Raw genomic sequence first — 18,898 nt, 5'->3', positions numbered from 1 at the left:
TAACGGATCTGTTGTTCCCCAAACCGGGAAGGAAAAATAATGATAATAATCATAGTAATAATTAAACTGCTTGGAAGTCATTGATTTACAAGAAGAAAAAGAAGACTCTTTTTTGGGGGCACTCTTCTCTGAGTGCCCCCAAAAAAGTCTTCTTTTTCTTCTTGTAAATACATGTATTCTCTGACTCTGGCGGCACCGCCAACCACTAAAAATCTGTTCAGCGTGATGAAGTATTTAAACTCATTACAAAGATAAGTTTAACATTTTAAAAAATATATATAAAATAACGTTATAGGTGAAGTTGGATTTTGTCTATCCAAACCCCAAAATCACTGAGATCTCCGAACCATTGGGGTAGGAATCCTGTGCGGAACAAAAAAGTTTGTTTTCTGGAAGTCATTGATGTAAGATTCCAAAGTTTGTCTTCCTCTAGTCGCTGTTTCCCTTGGCTTTCCCGCGTTGAAGTTGCTTCTGCAGACGTTTTTGATTGGCCTTTGCCTCTGAAGCCACGCGCACATGCACACACAGATTACATTCTGCGCCAACATTTCCCACCACTCACCCAGAGACCACGTGGACCTGCACTGTTCTGAGATATAGGATTGACCATGTTTCGGTCGACAATACCATGAACGACCACTAGAGGTTGAAGGTGTCTAGTTAGACAGTGACAGGAGAACGACGCCTGTGAATGATCGACGGGGACACGGTAGACAGTAGTAAGGTCGACACAAGTTTTTCATGTTTTTCTGGTGCCGAATGTCACAGGGGTCCCCAAGGACATGAAGAACTCATTCCGGCCTCCCTACTGTTGACCACATTCCCGTAAATCTACAGTCACTGTATATCTAGACGCCGTCGACCAAGTTTAGGCATCTAACTGGACGCCTTGGACCAGTAGTGGTCGATCATGGTATTGTCAACCTAAACATGATCGTTCTGCCGTACAGACACAGATCTGCACAGATTGCCTTGGGCTGCTACGTCCGCCACCAACAAAAGCCACGCAACCATACAGATTGCTGCTGTGTCTTCCCCACTCCCAGGCCACGCGGCCCTGCGCACAATTAGGTGTTTTGTTTACTACTTTCCCCCACTGTGTACAGGTGAGATCATAAATAGCCTATCCTATTTTGTGACATATATACTTACCGAATAAAATACTAGTAGCCACACATCTAATAGTGAAGCCATACAGCCAATAGTGCAGCTACATACTACATGCTGTAGATCTGCGATGCTCGTTTTTCAGTGAAGTACAAGGTGAGCCTAATATAGTTGTAATTCTCTAGCTTTCTATGCAGGATCAGATAGCTCATTAATAGAGTGTCTGACTGCAGTGCCCCAGGCGATCAGTTGGAATCCCACGTATGTCAGCATATTGAAATGTAATAAAGGACAGTGGGGCACATGTATAAAGCCTGGTGAATAGATAACGTTGATAACGCACCTAGCCAATCAGCTATGTTTGAAAAATCAAAGTTGGGAGTTGATTGGATGGTGTGTTATCAGCTTCGACTTTATCTTTTCATCAGGCTGACAGATTGCTGTTGTTGTTGTTGTTTTGTTGTTGTTGTTATTATTATTATTATTATTATTATTATTATTATTATTATTATGTGGTGTGAGAAGGAGAAGGGGCAGTCAAGAGTTGTCACCTGTAAGCTGCCCTTGAAAATGGTGTCTGTAGACAGGTAAAGGGCTCCTGATGCTGGATAAGCTGGCCAAGTGATAGGCTTTCTGTGATGTCTGGGGTTACATTAAGAGTATTGTTTGTCAGACCAAGGAATGCAATACTGTAACCTGTTACCTTTTGTTAAACCCATGTGAATGACCTAATTGCTGAAGAAGAAATAAATCTGGTCCAGTAGGTGAAGTACCGCCAGTGACCACTAGAGGCCACTCAACGGACCAAATTACCCAACAGAAAGTGAAAGCAAAATGATCTGTTTCAAACTTGCTGGATGTGGAGGGAGAAGGAGCTGTGAATACAGATATCGGGGGTAGGAGTAGTTAGGGCAGTGGTTGCCAACCTGTCACTAGCTAGCTACTGGTAGCTCGCCTGAGCAAAACAGATGGCTCGACCACTGCTCTCTGCCCGGTCTGCTTGCCTGCTGCTGCTGCCGCCACTGCCTTCCCCCGCTGCTGCCGCCTTCCCCCGCCGCTGCCTTGGCTCGCACTCCTCATTCCAGAGGAGACAGGCAGTAGTAGTAATATTTGACCTCTAGCGTCTGACAGGAAGCACCGCGCTAAGCACTCCTGAGTAACGCTGCAGCCCTGTGTTCCCTGTCAGATGCTGGAGGTCAAATATGACTTCTAGCGTGGTGTGGGGGAAGACAACAGAGAACGGACTCCTTAAACCAGCAGGGGGATGATGGAACTGAGCTTCGAAAGCAGCAGCAGCCAGAAGCGATGATGAGTTTATTATGGAGGAATTTATTATAGTGCACCGGCAATCCAATCAGCCCCTGGCTCCTAGGACTATGGGGCCCTTGGGCAACTGCCCACTATGCCCTTGTGAAAAGATGGCACTGCGATGGGGGGGGGGGTGTACATGCGCACAGCATCTATTCAGAGGGCAGTATTCAATGTGAATACTGGCGACATGCAGCGAATCCTGTTTAGGATTCGCTACACATTCGCCACTGCTCGCTGCGTTCCGGAGCCTCGCCGGCTCCAGTATTCAACGAGTCAGGGGCTCACTGCCCCTGACCGGCGAATTTGAGCTCCTGCGGCAGATGCCGCAGGGAGCCTGAGGACGGTGGCAGGCAGGGAGATGGAAGTCTCCCTGCCTGCCCCAGAACGTTTGTGGGGGGGAGGTGGGCTCCCCGGGTGCCAGGCAGCACAGGCTGCCCCCCCGGGGGTGCCAGCAGGGGACCGGGTATATTCACTACACCCGATCATGCATATGTAATGATCGAGTGAAGTGAATATATGAATATGTAATGAGCGGCTCGGCTCCGGCCCCCTGCTGGCTGGTCTGTGTAAAAAAAATATATATATATTTTTTTAAATTAAATATATATTCATGTGCTTCTAGCACATGAATAAAAATAGCATGCCCCTCCTCAGAATAAAATTCAAGATTTTTGGACACCAATTGTAAAAAAAAAAAAAACACTTTATTTTAAAAGTTCACATTCCACTTCACCATAAAAAGATAGCGATTGCTACTCGGTGAATCATGGCGAAAAAAACCTTGAAATGTATTCGCCATCTGGTCATTGAATTGGGTGATTCACCGTTTTAGTCAGAAATTCGCCTTACAGCACAAAATCGCCATAAAAACCTGGCGAATCAGCCTCATTGAATACTGCCCAGAGAGTCAGAGAGGCTGGGGGCATGGCCAGCAGCTCTCAGAGTGCTGGCCATGCCTCCATAGTGGAAAAAAATTGGGGAAGTGGCCTCGCAGAAGTACCACGGTAGTAGGTCATCCCCCTTAATTTCGGGCACGCAGAAGTCCCTTCTCCTCTAAAGGTATGTATGCGGCATATTGGACATTGCCCCAAAAAAGGTTGGAGACCCCTGAGATAGGGACTAAGCTGTAATTTTGACTGGGTTTTAATATATATATATATATATATATATATATATATATATATAAAGCACTTACCCCCTCGCAGAAAGGATTGGAGCTGGCACACGGTAGTAGGTGAAGAAAAAAAAGGGTTTATTGCAATTACATCATTGCACAAAGAGATAACTGCCGACCTGACAGCCGTTTCAACTGCATGTGAGCAGTTTTCATCAGAGGTGCTCACATGCAGTTGAAACGGCTGTCAGGTTGGCAGCTGTCTCTTTGTGCAATGATGTAATTGCAATAAACACTTTTTTTTCTTCACTTATTACCGTGTGCCGGCTCCAATCCTTTCTGCGAGGGGTAAGTGCTTTCTATTAACCACATTATGTGCCTGGCAGCGGACCAGTTTTATCTTTAACCAGAGTGCCAACCTGAGAACCCAACTGTCTATATATATATATATATATATATATATATATATATAATCACACACATATATGTTTTCAATTCAAGTCAGTGGCACTTGTGTAGAGCAGTATGTTCGGCAACATTGATTGGATCTGTACTTATGATTAATTTTCCTTCCAAGCAATGCTCTGCCTTAATTCCGCTCTAATAAAACTAATATTTCTGCATTAAGCATTCATCTGCCGTCCAGCTCACCATGCCGCTCCTGTATTAAGCATACGCCATTTCAGTAAAAAGAAAAACTAAAAGATCATAGCATCTGGGAAAGGCTAATTAAGTGACATTAAAGGGAACTATCCGGTGGGTCAATTGTTTTCCATCAAATACTCTGATTCCATTTCTTTAGTAAATTTAAATTACCGCTCCCATCCTTTTTCCTCTAAGTGTACATGTTCCAGCAAATAAAACCTTTCCCACACAGCCATTTGTTTACCATTAGGAGCACAAATTTAGAGAAAATCATCATTTTATATATTATATGGATATTAATAATCTATGTCTGCAAATGCACTTTGTTCAAAAGGTAAAGACACGGCCGAGTCTAATAGGTCTGGCTTAAATAAATTGCTGATATTTTCAGCAGTATTTAGATCTTTTATAAGGCAAAACTATGTTGGCCATACTATATTTATTTTACTACTGACCATGTGCTGGCCGGTTCTACCGTAAGGCAGCTGCTTAAGGCACATAGGTCTGGGAGGTCTCCATAAAGCTGTGTACACACGGGCAAAAATCGCTCAGCGACCATATTGCCAGCGATTGGAGTGTTCAGCGGCGATAAATCGCCAGGTGCACTCTCCCGTTTTTAGCCCCCCTTATGATCGCTGGTCGCAGGAGCATGCCCTACCGTCCACTAGGGCGCGGTGGGAGAATAAAATAGTGTGCCCAAAGGGACGCAGTGCACTTGATCCTGTGTCCATGTTGACTGTGTCGACTTTCGGGTAAAAAAACCTGAAAAACCCCATGTCGACCTTTTGACTTGACCTAGACCATGTGGACCTAATGCTTGACCTTATGACCTGTCGACATTGTCCCATGTCGACCTTGCAGTATGTTGACCGTGCAGTATGTTGACCTAATGGTGTCGACCCATCTTTAGGTCGACTATATGATCCCTACCCCTCCAGTCAAACCAAATTTTTTCACGGGGCGTTCTCCTTTAAGCTATGATCCCTTGTTACTGTTTGCGCCTCTCTACATAGAATACATATACATATAAAATAAGCCCCTCGCTCGCTGGCAAATCAGGGACTTCAGCCCACATTAATAATTGCGTATGTGCCTTGCCGCGTGATAAAACTATTTACAGACTCACCGACGGGCATGTATTTTACTGAACCAAATACCAGATACTGAAATGAATCTAGATTTAGGATTAAAAAAAAGCTCCATAAATAAATCAAGATTCTTTATATTGTGCCATAGGCCAGCGAGCCCAGCGCTGATACTGATATTGCAATAAAACTCCAATGACAAGTTGCTGCTGGGGACTTGCCATTATGCATATCTCCTGTCTGGGTGACACAGGACAGCGCATCCCGCCAACATGATCCGCTGTATAAAACTCAGGGGCGATGACCTGGCTTCTCCCAAACATCTGCTGTGCCTCACATCCTTATATTTTATAGTTTTATCTAAGCACGGCCTGTCCGTTGTAGCCTACACCTGGTGATATCGGCCTTATTTCACCACTATCACTATGAAAGCACTAATCCGGGCATTTATCATTTCCTGGCATGATTCTCCTAACTCTCTGCTAATTAGCCAATCGTAGTATCAGCGGCTCACTTCTTTGTCAGTGTGGCTGCCAGACTGATTTTCCTTATTGTTTTATTAATGCTGCAACTCTCTGCCAGTGACTCCATCTACTGCCAATTACTTCACTCCGGAACAGGGAGACAGGCGCAGAACATTACACACTGAAGACATTATTATTATTTATTAAGTTTCTTATATAGCGCACACATATTCCGCAGCGCTGTACAGAGTATAGTTGAACACTCACATCAGTCCCTGCCGCAGTGGAGCTTACAATCTATATTCCCTACCACATGTACACGGACACAGACATTCTAGGGTTAATTTTGTTGGGAGACAATTAACCTACCAGTATATTTTTGGATTGTGGTAGGAAACCGGAGTACCCGGAGGAAACCCACGCAAGTACGGGGAGAATATACAAACTCCGCACAGTTGGGGCCATGGTGGGAATAGAACCCATGACCTCAGTGCTGTGAGGCAGTAATGCTAACCATTACACCGTCCGTACTGCCCCGTATATATAACACATGGAGGGGATAGAACCCATGACCTCAGTGCTGTGAGGCAGTAATGCTAACCATTACACCATCCGTACTGCCCCGTATATATAACACATGGTGGGGATAGAACCCATGACCTCAGTGCTGTGAGGCAGTAATGCTAACCATTACACCATCCGTACTGCCCCGTATATATAACACATGGTGGGGATAGAACCCATGACCTCGGTGCTGTGAGGCAGTAATGTAACCATTACACCACCCGTACTGCCCCGTATATATAACACATGGTGGGGATAGAACCCATGACCTCAGTGCTGTGAGGCAGTAATGCTAACCATTACACCGTCCGTACTGCCCCGTATATATAACACATGGTGGGAATAGAACCCATGACCTCAGTGCTGTGAGGCAGTAATGCTAACCATAACACCATCCATACTGCCCATACATACAGCAGCCACTTGTATGTCTTATTACCGGGACAGGGGAACTGTGTGTACATCAGTGCAGTGCGGGGAGGTCAATGAGGCTATCAGGTGATACGGTCAGAAGGTCCATTCTATGACGGTCGACATACATTCGGTTGACAGGCCTTCAGTCGACTCCTGAAATTGGATGACACGGCTAAGGTCGACAGGATTGGAAGATCAACACAAGCATTAGGTCGACAATGGAAATGTCCACAGTCAAAAAGTCAACATGAGTTTTTCACGTTTTTTTTTTAATCGACTCATGCCGACAGGCGTTATTTCATAACATGTCTGAATTACATATCTCCCAACTTTTGTTCTTTCAATATCAGGACCTGCGGTGGGGGAGGTGCTAGGGTAAAAGTGGGCATGGTCTATTGCAGAGGGGGCGTGACCTAGAGCTCTGACGTTGTTTTTGACAGTTTGGGGGCGTGCCCAGCGCTCTCCGTGCTAGGGATGGCCATCGTTGCCATTGCCATCGATGGTTGCCATCGATGGCAATAGTGCAACTGGCCATCGATAGTGTTAAAATATGCAATGAATGACCATCGATATTTTTAACTATCGATGGTCATCCATTTTGTTTGACTGATTGGCTTGTAAGCCAATCAAAACAGGGAGGTGGGGCTTCATGTGCATCAGTGGCCGTGTGTGCAAAAAAACAACAACATCAAAACATCGGTTTTGCTGTGCCATCGATAGAGGGAAACCATATGGTTCTCCCCCATCCATGGCAAAAGCATTCGACATTGTCCATAAGTCATCGATGATTTTGAATCATCGATGGTTAATGGCCATCCCTACCCCGTGTGGCTAGGCAGCCCCCGCATGGCTCCTTCCCTGCACCAGAGTTGCCGGATTATCGGTAGTAGAAAAGTTCGCAGTGGCCAATATAATGGAGTGATAGAACTTGAGTATTATCACTTAAAGTTGAGAATTTATGGCATTTCCACTGGAATATCACGTTTTATGGGGCCTTGTACGTGGAATAGACGGGGTCATTACCATGTGTATTGTAGTCTTTCTGGGCATCAGGATATTGGATCCTGTTAGGCGTTACGGCTGGCAGATGGGTTTGCTAGGTGTTACCACTAGCATGTACTGTACTTCTCTAGGTATCGCCGATGGCATTTTGAGTTCTTGCTGGGCAAGAACAATATCATACTAAATATAGCTGAGCATTAACAATGGCGTATTAGATATAAATGGACATCATCACTCAGATGTTGATGGGAATTATTACTGTCATATGAGATTTTGCTTATGGCATGTAAGATAAGGTTTTTGGAATGTTCTTGCTCTGGACCCTACAGTCCTATTTTTAGTCCTTTCTGAGAATTTAGGAGAAATGTCAGTGACGTTCTTGTAAAAAATGTGCATTCATTTGTGGTATTCTTTTCTCTTGTGCGATTTGTCAATTGCTTTGTAAGAAGTCAGCAAACAATAAATTCGAATTTGTTTAAGCACGTCAGTATCGTTTATAAATCATGACAATGTCCAAATTGATGTATGAAATGATAGTTACTAGGATACTCTGTATTACGAGGGGGCATATAGGAAGCTCTCTGTATTGCATGGCAGCAGGGCCGTCTTTCCCATTGGGCTTAATGGGCAGTTGCCCAGGGGCCCAAGGATAGTAGGGGCCCACCACAATGGAGAAGATGGTACTGTGCTAGGGAAAGGCGGCAGGCGGTGTGTAGCGGGGATCCTGGCAGCGGCGGGTGGAGGGGACCCAGGCAGCGGGCGAAGTGTGCAGGGGACCCGGGCAGCGGGCGGCATGTGCAGGGGACCCGGGCAGCGGGAGGCGTGTGCAGGGGACCCAGGCAGCGGGCGAAGTGTGCCGGGGACCCGGGCATCAGGCGGCGTGTGCAGGGGACCCGGGCAGCGGGCGGCGTGTGCAAGGGACCCGGGCAGCAGCGTGTGGCAGGGTCCGTCCAGGAAGCAGAGACCTTGATGTAGTGCTGTCTGCCACCGGGCAGGAAGCGCTGCTGTGCTGATTTTGAAAAGACTGGCCATATGCTGATTGGCTGGACGCTCAGCCAATCAGCGCCCAGCCATTCTTTCCAAAATCTGCAGCGCTTCCCGCACGGCGGCAAAAAGCACTACATCAAGGTCTGAGTTGCCGCTTCCTGGACGGACCTTTCCACCCACCGCTGCCCGGATCCCCGCCACCCGCTGCTGCTGCACATACAGTAGATGAGGGGAGGGGGTTTGTGAGGGGAGGGGGGTTGTGAAAGGAGGGGGGCCCTCAAATTATTTTGCCCAGGGGCCCATTATATTCTTAAAACGGCCCTGCATGGCAGTGACTAGAATATTCTCTGTATGTATGCATTCAAATAGGAAGCTATCTGTATTGTATGACAGTCACTTGGATGCTCTCTGTATTATGTGAATGCAAATAGGAAGCTCTCTGTAGTGTTTGGCAGTCACTAGAATGCTGACCTGACCTGTTGATTTGTTGAAGAAGATGAGGGAGGAGCTCCCAGTCCCTCCATGCTCTCAGTAGCTGCTGACCAACCGCAACTGAAGCCTTTGCAAAGACTTTATAACACTATGTAGGCAGGGCAGTGACAAGTTGTGACATATGATGTTACGCCACTGTACGTCATGGCCCGTTTTTAGTCTTAGCTGACTAATTGCCTTTGTCTTATATGGCTGTTATTTGATTGCTCTCTGAATTGTGTGGCAGGCATTAGGATGATCTATGTATTGTAAGGATGTCTAAATGATGCTCTCTGTATTGCATGGTGTTCACTTGGATGCTCTCTGTAGTGTATGTTGTTCACCAGGATGCTATCCTATCTGTATTGTATGGTGTGCACTAGGATGTTCTCTGTAGTGTATGTCGTTCCCCAGGGTGCTATCTGTATTGTATGTGCACTAGGATTCTGTCTGTGTTTTATGTCTTTATTTTATGGGCTCCCTAAGATGCCCTCTGTATTGTGTGGTGATCACTAGTACAGTATGTTCTGTGATTTGCATCATTACTAGGATTTTCTCTGTATTGCAAGGCAGTTAGGATGATCTGTGTATTGTTTGACAGCCAGTGTGACGCTCTCTTTATTGCATGGCGATCATTAAAATGCTATCTGTCTAGTATATTGGCGACTAGGATGCATCCTGTGTTATATATCACTAGAATCTATGTTTTGGATACAAATATGTAGAAAGAATGTGATTTTTTTTAACTCCTAGCTAGGGACGCTATTATATTCATACATTGTCCTGCCTACACATGGCCAGTTTCAGAATATTTTCCACATTAATGCTGCTTAGCCAATCCCCACAGACTATGTACTGCCATTGCCCAAAGCTGCAAATGTACAGTAGGCGATGACAACCAGCCAGCACTTAACGATTATCTGTGCAGCGCAGTCTGATGATCACAGCAAATGTCTGAGCGATTGCACTGGCTTCATCCAAATTTACATGTTTTAGCAATATTAGTAAATAAACGTCACATGTACGTGCTTGATGTCCCTTTAACTAACTTCTTTGCAATGACAATAAAGCTAGGCTGGCCTATCTTTCCTCTTCTCCCATTCTGGCACATAAGACTAGCAAATCAAAGGAAATAATGACAAAATGTGAAAGGAGGAGGCGGAACCGGGTCTGCGTTTTGCAGAATACACCTTACATACAATGGAACAAGCTGAACACACATAATTACAAATCACGTCTCGATGTAATTAGAAGACGGATTGTCCATAAGTTTCGTTTGATGGCTGCCTAATTGCGGGCACCTGTGGCAGCAAATGGGTTAATGACAAGAACACAAATCAGCTGATTACTCTTGGAGAGCTCTGAACCCCCATAGGAATTAGTAATACAGATTACAATGGTTTTAATTTATGTTCAGCAGTCAGTGGGTAATTACAATGGTTTATTTCACTGTGGCTGGAGATAATTCCACACTAGGTGTTGGTGTGCTGGGGGGGGGGGGGGGTGATGATTGCTGGGAGCAATCAGGAATAAGGAGGTCTGCATGGTAGTTTTTGCCAGGCCTCTCCTATTTTAGTTCTGTGTATTTTTAGAACGAAATGATGGTAAAAGTATTCACTGGTCTTTTTTTGTGTGTGTGTTCTGTGTTAGATATTTTCTAAAAAAATTTTTTTAATTCCGCCTGCGGTGGTTTTGGGGGCTGTACAGTAACTCCGATAAGTCTGGAGTTCATTGCCCCAATGCCCATCAGCAACAAGGCATGTTGGCTGTTATCGCCAAGGGTCATTTTTACCATCGTTCACACACACTAGCTCCCTTAGATTAAGCTTCACGGATTTTATTTTTTTTCTCCCTGGCCCAAAAATAATCTCATTATAATTCCAGCGAACGAAGATACAAAGAATTCTGACTTCTCTTTTGCCGTCTAATTAGAGGTTTGGAACCATGACCGGGAGGAGGACGCTTCAGCCTAAACGGCTTTTTGACTTAATTGCCCTAATTTGCAAAAAAACGCATTATTTTGATGATATCAAGGTGACTGCCGGAATTATGATTTGTAATTTTGTTAATTTAGCATTATGCTAAATTAATGACTAGATGCCTCCTTTAATTTCATTTAGCCGTGTTACATGTCATTTGTTTTGACGATGATGCAGTTTCTAAATTTACACCTAATTATCATCTTGATAATATTGGATTCCTGTGTCATTGACAACGCATAGAGGGGAGATGTACAAAGCAATGACCAATTGGCTCCTAACTGTCATTTCTGACACACTGTCTGTAAGGGATACGGTCATTAGGTCCACAAGCATTGGGTCAACACCGTTTGGTCGACATGCAGAAAGGTCAACGTGGGGTTTTTCACAGTTTTTGAGCTGACATGTGCCAACAGGCGGTATTTCATGCTCTACCATCTACTAGGGCGTGGCGGGAGAATAAAATAGTGTGCCCGAAGCATGGTGAGTGCAGCGAGCCATGTGAGGGGACGCGATGCTACGTTTCAGTGTCAATGTCGACTGTGCCAAAATTCGGGTAAAAAAACTGTGAAAAAACCCATATCGACCTTTTGACTGTCAACCTTGCCCATGTCGACCTAATGCTTGTGTCCACATTATGACCTGTCGAACTAGACCCATGTTGACCTAGACCCATGTCGACCTAATGGTGTCGACCCAATGCTCTTGTAGACCTAATGATCCATATCCGTCTGTATTGTAATATGGCAGTTAGGAGCTGATTGGCTGGTAATTTACCGCTCTCCACTTTATCACCTTTCAAGGCTTAGGGCCCTATTCAGACTGGCCCACAGAAGTGCGGAAATCGCTTTTCCACACTTATGCACGTGCGCGAGGCCTTAAACTGTCAGATTGCGCTATCATCAGTGCTGGCTGGTGCCGGCAGTGTTGGGAGCACATCGTGGTGCGGGCCCCGGCGTGCTTGGAACTCTTGCCCTGTGCTGGGTGCATCTGCAGCACGCCACCACGGGTTATAGCTTTGCAAAGTTTAACTGGAAAAATGACAGCTAGAACCTGATTGGTCAGTTACGCAACACGCCCATTTGTCCTCTTTAGAACGTTTGATCCATTTCCCCTTTAAATGTAACACCTGCATACAGTGTATGGGGCTTTAAACAATTGAATCGCATGACCGCACCATTATACCATCTATATCTATAAAAGGCTAACTGCTCCTCACCTCTATGAGGTGAAGTACCGCCGGTGACCACTAGAGGCCACTCGGCGGACAGAAAGTGAAAGCAATTTTTGCAGGGACACCAATCTGTTGTCAAACAGGCTACACATGGAGAGAGGGAGCTGCGAAGACAGAGATTGGAGGTAGGAGCAGATAGGGACTGGAGGTGGGGTGGAGAGTTTGTTGGGAAAAAACACAGCTCAAAGTGAAAGTAAATCTGTCACAGCTCAAAGTGGAAGTACATGGCAGAACTGAAGCTGTCATTTTTGACTGGCTTTAACTAGTGTAGAACATAATCAGATAAAGAGGATCGCAAGGGGAGATTCTAAACATAGAAGCACCGTGTGACTGCGCTGTGTCATTTTCCTGCCACTCTAAACTATATGAGAACAATGGTAAATAATTGGTTAAGAACACACAGGGAAGAAGGCCAGACAGCACCTGCAGGGTCTGAACCCAGAGGATGCTTTCAGTAAATTGAAGTCATGAAGTAGCCGCTGAGCTAAAGCCGACCTGATTACAGTCCGCCGCCTGCATCTTACAAGTGTTTTGTGATGAGTGAGATGATTCGGAGGAGGGGTCTCAATGGCCGCAAGATACAATGCACAGGCATCTGAAGACTGAGACGCACGCAGCAGCCCAGACTAGCGATTCCCTGCAAGCCTTAGCGGAACACTACTGTCTTTGTTTTGCTAGAAGAAGATCATAAGAAAAAAATGTAATGTAATAACATTACATTCCAGGTTTTAAGCCTCTCTCTGATTTGGCGCAGGTGGCTCATTCGGTTCCGTTATAACAGATAGACAATTTCTAGGTGAACAGTCACTAGTTTGACAACTAATGGACAGCAGTGACTAGGTCGACACCTAGAAATGATCGATATACCATAGGACAACATTGACAGAAGGTCAACAAAATTAGGTTGAAATGAGCATGGTCGACACCCACAATGTCGACGTATGTTTTCCATGGTTTTTGGTGTCTGTATTGACATGGACACCATATAACTGTACTACCATATAACTACCTTGAATGGAAAAACGTGGAAACGCGCGTTGACCTTGTGGGTGTCAACAATGCTCATGTCGACCTGTGGATGATGACCTACGGTATGTCAACCATTTCAAGGTTTCGACCTAGTCACAATCAACTCACTCAATACCTCAGTCATTTTTATTTAACCATCTGTGCTAAAGCATGTATCCCGAAAACCTGGACTGCTCTGCTCTGACTTTAGGGCCGAGTTGAGAACCACTGAAGTAAGAAACGCCATCTACTCTGCATTACTTTTACAATTCTTGTATGAATCCTCTGACCAAGGGCCTGATTCAGACCTGATTGCTCATATTCAAAGTTTACGATGACTGCGAGTGGATAGCCGCCCCCCAGACAGAGAGAAAACCCGCCCTGTGCAAGTCTGCGAGAGAATCGCTATTCCCAGCAAATCCATACACGATACTCTCACCATCTAATGATTTCCCCTTCTGTGCAAATATGAGTAACTCTGCAACAGAGACATTCTGATCGGGGCCACAGGTGACGTCATAGACTCTGAAACCGCCTGGGCACGCCTGAGTTTCTTTCGGACACTCCCCAGAAAACGTCCGGTTAGCACCCACAAACGTCGGTTTCCTGTCAGTCAAATTGTGAGGTGATTGTGATTAGATCAATTTGAAATGAAGAAGTGAAACCAAAGTGCCGGCTCTTCATCAGTGACAGGAGCAATATTCTCCTGCAGCACTAGGCTCCTGTCAAAGAGGAAGAGCCGGCACTTCAGACAGCCCAGTCTCCAGGGGCAGCTCAGTCTCCGGCATGCTAGTCATACTCCCAGGTGACAGAACAGAGTTCCCCTTTATTTGAGGCCACACGTCTTTTTCAGCAGCTGCGTCTCCAGCACTGGCGGTAATGCAGAGAAAGGTGGCATGGAAAGTGTTTGACTCTGTAGTGGAGAATATTGGCATTTAGAGGCTAATCTATAAAACTCCACGTTTGAAATGCATCTGTGATATGAAGAATGTAGGTGTGGTATGGCGGGCCAACATTGGAATCCCGACCGCCGGTACTTCGACAGAGGGGTGAGCGCAATTAAGTCCTTGCACCCCTCTTCACAAGGTCAGTCGGGATCCCGACTGTCGGGCATTTAAACAGTCCGGATACCGATGTCGGAATGCTGACTGTCAGAATCCCGACTGTTGTCCCATCATCCGGCACCCGAAAAATGTATCACTGGTCACAATGCAACATGCAGAAATAGGAATGTACTAAAATGAAACTGCCGACAATAGGTGTGCAGCCCTGCTGTTCGGCGCTACCGCCATACACTGAGCCCGACCGGCGCTGCAGCTCAGAATGACACAGGCTTTGCACATCAGCTGTGTCTGTGCCAGTATCGGCAGAAGAGGCAAGGAGAATGAGGGAAAGATCTGCACAGGTTCTCCTCATTCTCCCTGATGGCCACAGCTCATACTTGCCTACTTTTTGAAAACTAGTTTCAGGGAGATTATAGTTGGTAGTAGAATTTTGCACAGCGCCCATTGAGGGGGCATGTCATGCTCCACCCCACAGGCGTGTCTAGTTCCATATATGGAGAGATTGTGAAAAAAGTTTGTGAACGTGGCACCTAGAAGCGCGGAGGTGTATTGGTTCATCTGAGAGGAATCTTTTAAAATGACTTATATCCAAATGTAGATGAGCCCCAAAGCAGTTAGTAAGAGCTACTATACTTGGTAAAGTGCTGGGAAATGGTGCTGATGATTCAATGTAAATGTACCTGTCTCTCATTCCTTTTCCCCAAAATTGTAAGAGTGTAATGTGGGGTACTGTAGGTGAAATAAGGGAGATTGCTAGACTAATGTGGGAGAGAGGGAGATTGCTGCGGTGTCAGGGAGTCTCCTGCAGAATGCAGGAGGGGAGGTAACTATGATGTAACAGTGTAATGTGGTCTAGGTGACATGAGGGAGATTGCTAGACTAATGAGGGAGAGAGGGAGATTTCTGCTATTTCAGGGAGTCTCCTGCAGAATGCAGGAGGGGAGGTAACTATGATGTAACAGTGTAATGTGGGCTAGGTGACATGAGGGAGATTGCTAGACTAATGAGGGAGAGAGGGAGATTTCTGCTATGTCAGGGAGTCTCCTGCAGAATGCAGGAGGGGAGGTAACTATGATGTAACAGTGTGATGCGGGCTAGGTGACATGAGGGAGATTGCTAGACTAATGAGGGAGAGAGGGAGATTAATGCTATGTCAGGGAGTCTCCTGCACAATGCAGGAGGGGAGGTAACTATGATGTAACAGTGTGATGCGGGCTAGGTGACATGAGGGAGATTGCTAGACTAATGAGGAAGAGAGGGAGATTGCTGCTATGTCAGGGAGTCTCCTGCAGAATGCAGGAGGGGAGGTAACTATGATGTAACAGTGTAATGTGGGCTAGGTGACATGAGGGAGATTGCTAGACTAAGGAGGGGAAGAGGGAGATTGCTGTTATGTCAGCGAGTCTCCTGCGGAATGCAGGAGGGTAGGCAACTATGCCTACCCTATACAGCTGCAGCAGGAAAACAGGGGAGGGATCTGCAAAGATCCGCTTACCAGGTCAGATGCAGAACGGAGAACAGCACCAGTCACTTCTCTCCATGACATTCCCCCTCCACCGAGGAAAACAGATGATATTATGTCAGTTTTTAGTCCCCTGGACAATGTTCTGCAGGGTTCAGCCACAACAATATGAGCAATCTCTATTCTAACTATACCAGTGCATAGAGGTCAGTACAGAAGCTCACCCCCCCTGTAGTGACAGAGCGCAGCTCCTGGTGTCCGCTGTCCAGTTCTCATGGGGACAAAGTCCCTGACAGCAAGCTGCGGGCACAGATGTGCTGTCTGAGTACAGCCACCAGGCATGACCACTGAGATACAGAGACTGCAGCCTGGAATGCTTCAGTCTCTCACTGTGATTGTTCAGAATCTGGACACTTCTGAACAGAGCAATTGTAACTCACTGTAATGAATAATAATAAAGATGATGAATGGGTTATATGGGTAGCAGACGGACGACCTTGACGATAGGTTCAGGCACTACAGGGTGGGTTAGGGTTAGGCTGCGGGGAGGGGAGGTTAGGTTTAGACACTAAGGGGTAACTACTAAGATGAGCGTTCTTTTTCAGATGGGCTGTTGCTATGGGAAACCTATCGGATACAATCTATTATCTTCTAGAAGGAGAAAAATAAGGGTGGATTCTGAATAGATCAGTAAGCTGCAAAGCTCGCAGCTTACCGAGTGCCTGTGACTCCGCCCAGACAAAAACCCAACCCCCCCCCCACCAAATGGGGGGGGGGGCAGGGCCGGCGACAGGTGGGGTCAATGGGGACAAGTGTGACGGGCCCCAGCGATCTGAAGGGCCCCAGAACTTTCATTCCCCGGCATGACCACCGCCTGTACCAGCTGACCTGTCAGTGACCCTCGCGGCCCAGCCGTCTACTGTGCACCATCTGTGTGTGGGTGAGTGTGACTTACTGTGTGCCACTGCCATCTACTGTGTGTGCACCTTGCCACTTGGCGCTCAGAGCCAGCTACACTTTGTGTGCGCACGGCCAGGGGCCACAGACGCACAGCCATGAAGTCCGCTCCTGAATGCAGGCTCTGGAGCAGTGAAAAGTTCAATGAGGCGCATGCAGAAGAGGGTGGTATAGATTTGGGATTAGGTGAGGGTCCCAAGATTTCTGTTGCCCTGGGAGGAGGGGGGGATTAGGTTTTGCTGCAGGTAGGGAGGGTTATATGGTAGGGAAAGAGGATTACCTATGAGGTGTCAGTATCCTGAGCATCGGGATGGTGCTGGTGGCATCCTAAGCACCGGGATCCCATACTCAACCCCTAAATCAGGCATGTCCAACGTTGGCCCTCCAGATGTTGTGAAACTACACATCATAGCATGCTTTGCAATAGTTTTAGCATTCTCTAATAGCAAAACTGTGGCAAAGCATGCTGGGATGTGTAGTTTCACAACATCTGGAGGGCCAACGTTGGACATGCCTGCCCTAAATTGTCCCCAGAGACAGCTGGCCATCATATTTTAGTCCCCTACTCTTTGCTGTAAGTCATCATAGAAGCCATTATATCAATCTAATCTACAAAAGATATAAGCAAGCATGTTTCTTTTCTAATAAAATATATTTCTGTTCAATGGTCTCCTTCTAATAACATTACGCATGTAATTCCCCTTTCTGATTGCAAATACTGGGTCGCACCTGGGATTTTGACACGGGTCCGTCCCAGGTGTGACACGGCATTTGTAATGTTTAATCTCCCACAGGGACTCGGCAATAAGCCGGTTTTCTGACTTCAGAAAAGGGGTGGGGCAGAGTGGTAGCACATCATCAGGGGTGGGGGAGGAGACAGCGCTTGGAGCTGACGCTGTCTCCACGCGCTGCCTCCTCCATAGTGTAAACGGGACCCAGGTCGCTCAACCTGGGTTACCCATTCACTCTGCCAAGCAACCAGGTTTAATCCTTCTTTTAACCTGGGTCGGAATGCCGGGTTGCTGGACCCAGGAAATTTGAAATGCCCCTTTGACACCGCACAGAGACCCGGGTCAACCCGGCATCAACTCAGGATCAACCCGGGTTATTTTTATGTAAATTAAATTGAATGCGAAGCAAAATAAAGTGATAGATGATTTAAGATAACAATGTTTCATTCCCAAACATCTCTATTGGGGTATATTCTCCGAAACCTTTGGTAAATGAAGGATGTGATAGGAAACAGGCCATCAGAACTGCATGCTCCTTGGAATATATGCTTCTTGTATTTACAAACAAAACACGAACTAGGATGCACCCATGGGAGTTACAAATATGATTCAGACAGTTATCAGCCATTACCCGCTAACACCCACTGAGTTTAAAACTTTTATAGTTTTTGGAACACAGTTTATGGTGAGGACAACATTATAGTTACTGTATATCACTGTAAAGACACCGCAGTACATATTACATTTTTTATACAAAACTTGGACTGGCCTGGGGGGAGAAAGATATCTTTTAAAGATCAGGTTTCATACTGTTCACTTGAAGTACACATGCATGTGTTACCCTATACTGCACAGGACCTTCTATAAACTGGCCACACCCCTACATATGTTACCCTATACTGCACAGGACCTTCTATAAACTGGCCACACCTCCACATATGTTACCCTATACTGCACAGGACCTTCTATAAACTGGCCACACCTCCACATATGTTACCCTATACTGCACAGGACCTTCTATAAACTGGCCACACCCCTACATATGTTACCCTATACTGCACAGGACCTTCTATAAACTGGCCACACCCCTACATATGTTACCCTATACTGCACAGGACCTTCTATAAACTGGCCACACCCCTACATATGTTACCCTATACTGCACAGGACCTTCTGAAAACTGGCCACACCCCTACATATGTTACCCTATACTGCACAGGACCTTCTATAAACTGGCCACACCTCCACATATGTTACCCTATACTGCACAGAACCTTCTATAAACTGGCCACACCCCTA

This window comes from Crinia signifera, chromosome 4 (genome assembly GCF_055691185.1).
Source record: "Crinia signifera chromosome 4, ASM5569118v1, whole genome shotgun sequence".
In the NCBI taxonomy this organism is placed as follows: domain Eukaryota; kingdom Metazoa; phylum Chordata; class Amphibia; order Anura; family Myobatrachidae; genus Crinia; species Crinia signifera.
The sequence above is the reverse complement of the archived record's forward strand: the minus strand, read 5'-3'. Positions refer to the sequence as shown.